The 5,211-nt window shown below is 37.5% G+C and overlaps 1 long non-coding RNA gene across 1 annotated transcript; it reads left to right on the top strand.

Annotated features, from left to right (window-relative positions):
• Window positions 1,598-4,849, top strand: LOC109208165. The gene is made up of 2 exons (XR_002065114.1): window positions 1,598-1,922; window positions 4,229-4,849. It is a non-coding gene; the product is annotated as an uncharacterized LOC109208165 (long non-coding RNA).

The raw sequence follows: 5,211 nt of genomic DNA, 5'->3' as shown, positions 1-5,211 counted from the left end.
ATTTCTAATTTCCTCAAATATTTCCAGAAAATAATTTCACACAAAAATTCATTCATCGGGCTTGGGACCTCGGAATTCGATTTCGGGCATACGCCCAAGTCCCATGTTTTCCTACGGATCCTCCGGGACCGTCGAATCACGGGTCCGGGTCCGTTTACCCAAAATGTTGACTGAAGTCGAATTTATTCGTTTTAATATCAAATTTTTGCATTTTTCTCATAGAATTCATATTTAAGCTTTCCGGCTACGCGCCCGGACTGCGCACGCTAATCGAGGCAACCCTGAACGAGGTTTTCAAGGCCTCGGAAGCACGAAATGGGTAAGGAAACAGGTGATGACCCTTTGGGTCGTCACAATTGTTTGAAAAAAAATAAATTTAAAAAAATCTGCCATAGGGTATATATGAAAAACGAAAATGTACAAATATCCATTATGGCCTTAAAAGCCGTGCGAAGTTACCATTATACTCCCATTTTGGACATTTGGGCAATTCTTACCGTGGCCAAATATATTTTTCGTTATTTTTAGCGTTGGTGCACTTTCTCATGGGGTTGGGTATATATCAGGTAAAACCAATAGCCTGAACCGAAAAAGCTTATTGGGTTATCGATTTCGGGATATTGGGTTAAAGGTTCGGTAACAGTTTCGTATTTTTTCACTATCGGGTTATTAGTTCGGGGCTTGCTTTGCCCAATTTTATTAATGGGTTAACCCGATAACCCAATAAAAATTAATAAAGTTATGACTTTACCCTATAAGAATATAAATACATTTAGGGCTTCAGAGCTTTAGTTCATTCTTGTTTTTTCCGAACTTTTCTCAGCTGCTGTCCGTACTCATCCTTCAAGTCTTCATAGTTCAGTCTTCAATGACTACAGTCCATCAACGGTAGAAGTTGAATTTTTGCCATTAACGGGGCTTCAAATGCAATATATATAGTGGAAGTTGCATTGTGCCATTAACAAGGGAATTTGGGTTAGGGGACCAAACTATGGCTATGCTTGGAATCTCACTATGCAAACTTCAGTGATTGAAATTCAGTCATATGCATTACACACTATGCTTCTTAGCTGTAGATTGAGTTATATTAACGATAGATAACCGATTAACCGATAAGCAATATCTTGTCGGTTCGGCTATCGGTTTAGCATATTTATAAATCGATAACCGATTTGCTAAACGATAATATTCACACCTGTACCGACCGATACCCACCCTTGCTTTCTCATACTTTGATTTGCACATGGAGTATGGTGCAATTTTTAGATTTGATGGAGCATATTATAAGATGAGAACCGAGCCTTTACCAACAAGGTGAAAATTTCCAACCAACTTCACTTCTAAGATTTTCAATTTGACAAGATTTTCTATTTGATCTCATTAAAATTTTCCTTTCATACTTCCTGTTAAATCTATTAATCAGAGTTTATTAAATATTTAATGGAAAATGATCAAAATTGTTCAAAAGTTTATTTAAAGGACTAATATGAACATACCTCAAACACAAAGGACCGTCATATAGTTTGGTAAAAGTGGGAGCTCCTCCTCCTTTTCTACTCCTATAAATAGAAGCATCAACTACTACACTTGATGTGCAAAACCCTAATCAGTGGCGGCTCTGCCCGTAAAACCCTAGTCAGCCGCATGTGTTACAGCTTTGGCGGAGCCTCGTTACCTTTTTCACCAATGGTAGGCGTTACGAATAAGGAGCGAAAACTCCTTTATCTCTTTCTTAAATGGACCTACATTTGAAATTCATCATTGTATTTATACTAAATGAGGAATCCTCTAATACTAAATCCAACTTAGAGGTTTAGCGCGGGATATAGAGAGCTTTGAGTCTCTTTATAACGTGTTTGGTTTACAACGAAGCTCATGGAATCGGACGGATACTGCGCCGTCATATGTCTCCAGCAGAAGTGGTAAACTCGTATATCCTTATTTGATTTTGTTCATTACGTATGCATAACATGGCTTGTGTTAGCATTGATTGTTCTATTCCTCTTGCCCATTACTATGGGTGTAAAGAGGTCTCTAATCAAATGCTTATATGAAAGTTTGGAGAATGGTTGGCCCCTCGAATTTGTTTATGCCGTTGGGGTTTTCAAAATATCTCCTACAAAATCATTTATAACACTGTAATTTGCATCCAGCTCCCAATTCCCCTGTTGTCAACTTGTGATTTACGGCCACAATTCCTTTTATTTTAACGAGCTTACGTAAATGCCGTAAAGTTAGCAATCTACTTACTCCACTGCATTTCATTTTTGAGTTGAAGCTGTTTGTCTGCGGTGTTAATATGAAATGGTATGACTCTAGCATTGCTTATTTCTCTCCTTCTTGTATGTATGAATGGAAGAGGATACTCATCGATGCTTACATTAAATTTGAAGTTTGTCAGGCTCCTTTGAAAACTTTTTTATGATAGAGGAGTTTGGAAAATACTCCTACATATATCATTATGTCAGGAACTGTGAGCATATTTTTAATCTACCTGAGTATTTCTAGCATACAATTGAGCTGAAGCTATTCGGTTGATGAAAAGTTAAACTGAATTGTGGTTGTATTTTGGGGAAATCTTGTAAGGGGAACTATGATCTTAAAAATTGGAAGAGCATCCTTATGAGTGAAGGACTTAGTTAAAGACTAGTTTATGGTTCTGATTGACTTCCTTTAGGCTATAGTAGTAGATCACTTTCTTTTTATTTCTAATGACTTGCCAACTTTAATCCACCCGTTTAATACAATTAACATTTAAGTTCATAAGATGATCATGAACTGTAATGCTGCTAAACCAAAATGTACAAATGTTTTATCTAAGCTGAAATCTTTAAAAAATGATTCTGAAGGAAAAAATGTAGTTTAATTTTTATTTCGATCAGATCGCTTTTTCATCAAAAAATAGTGATGGATCCACTTTCTTATGTATGCATAAGTTGTACTGTGGTTGATGTTTGTTTGCACTGATAAGTCAGCATCGATTGTTCTATTCCTCTTTCCATCACTATGGTTGTAAAGAGGTCTCTAATCAATGCATATATTGAAGTTTGGAGAATGGTTGGCCCCTCGAATTGTTTTGTGGCTTGGGGTTTTCAAAATTTCTCATACAAATTAGCCATAATGATTCTGTAACTGCATCCAGCCCTACAATTGCCCTATTATCACTTGTGATTCACTGCCACATAATTTGTTTTTTTTATGACGATACAACAACAACAACATACCCAGTAAAATCCCACTAGTAGGGTCTGGGGAGAGTAGAGTGTACGTAAGCCTTACCCATGCACCGAAAAGGGTACTCCTAGCCTACTACCTTGATGGTCGACCTCCACCTGTTCCTATAAAGAGCCATGTCCTCGGAAATCTAAAGCCGCGCCATGTCCTGCCTGATCACCTTGCCCCAATACTTCTTAGGCCGCCCTCTGCCTCTTCTCGTACCTGCCAACGTCAACCGCTCAAACCTTCTAACCGGTGCATCTAGGCTTCTCGCATCTTTTCGTCCACGGGAGCCACGCCCACCCTTCATTCCGAATCTTATCCAGCCTAGTATGCCCACACATCCATCTCAACATTCTCATTTCTGCTACTTTCATCTTCTGGATATGTGAATTCTTGACTAGCCAACACTCAGCTCCATACAACATGGTCGGTCTAATCACCGCTTTATAGAACTTACCTTTGAGTTTCGGTGGCACCTTCTTGTCACACAGTACTCCAGACGCTAATCTCCATTTCATCCACCCCACTCCAATACGTCGCGTAACATCCTCGTGATCTCCCCATCTCCCTGGATAATTGACCCTAAGTACTTAAAACTTTCTCTCTTGAGGATAACCTGTGAGTCAAGCTTGACTCCCACATCCTTTTCCCGTGTCACGTCACTGAACTTACATTCCACATATTCCGTATTAGTCCTACTCAACTTGAAACCTTTAGATTTATGACGATACAGAAATCTTTTATATATAATTCTGAATGGTAAATGTATTGATCATTCTTTTTGGGCTGGTTGGTTGTAACATGCAATAGTTGCTCAACTTAATTCTCTCAAATGAGCTAGTTACAATCTGTTGCATTCTATATTTGCTCGTTGTTTGATCTATCTGTTATTAGTACAGGCCTAAAATATCAAGTCTCTTTACATATGCATGAATCTTAACTGTTCAGGCTCGTTTTTTTTAAAGACTACTTGGCCACTGGCATCTTACGAAGCTTGGTGATGTTGCAGGGTATTGGTTTTAAAATGAAGAGTCAGAGGTTACTCTGAAAGCGCTAGCAGGTCCGTGTTTCAGCTCGACTCTGTATTATGATTCACCAACCGAGGGAAGCCGAGGAGTGTAGATCAGGGTCTAGCTCTGCCAGAAGATTGCATTAGAAGCATGAAATGTATAAGTCAGAGGTTACTCTGAAAGTGCTAGCAGCTGTCTCAGCTTGGCTCTGTATTATGATTCACCAACCAAGAGTAGGCGAGGAGTGTAGATTAGGGGCTAGCTCTGCCAGAAGATTGCATTAGAAGCGTGAAATAGATATGATTTGTGGATAGTAGAATAGAAGAATCTTTATTGCACCAACTCACGCTAGTTGCTGGGAAGGAAGGGTAGTGTGTTCCAATACCTCCATCGCTTAGTAGTTAACGACATATCTAATTTCTGTATGATTTTATTCTGTAAATATCTTTACATCTATTACGGTGAAGAATACAAATAGGAAATAGGAAATAGGAATTCAGAAAGTTTTCAAATTCTCTTTGTAATAGTAATCGGGAGTGGTGCTGAAATTAATTGTTTCATCTTGTGTTGGAAAAAAAGTAAATATGACTCGTCGCTTGACATGATCCTTCTACTTTCAACAACCTTTGCAATGAGAAATGATTAGTTAACTAAATTCTTTTTAAAAAGCATAGGCGAGGGAATTATTTTATCAGAAATTTTCATACTATATTTCGGCAATTAGCAAACAAGGACTGATTATTTATAGGGTTAATCTATATCTATATCTATATTATATTAAAAGCACGAAGTCCTTAGCAAAATGTCGTTCGTCTTTTTTACCCTTTAAAAATAGATTTCACATTGGATAAAATTGTAATTATAGTTTAGTTATTTTTCCAAATATTTAAAACCTTATTAACTACTTCCTTATTTGAACTATGTAAAAATTCCTAATATTTAGGAATGATATTGAGTTAGATTTTACTTAGATAATTGTTCT

The sequence above is a fragment of the Nicotiana attenuata genome, chromosome 1, assembly GCF_001879085.1.
Source record: "Nicotiana attenuata strain UT chromosome 1, NIATTr2, whole genome shotgun sequence".
In the NCBI taxonomy this organism is placed as follows: Eukaryota; Viridiplantae; Streptophyta; class Magnoliopsida; order Solanales; family Solanaceae; genus Nicotiana; species Nicotiana attenuata.
The sequence above is the reverse complement of the archived record's forward strand: the minus strand, read 5'-3'. Positions and strand labels throughout refer to the sequence as shown.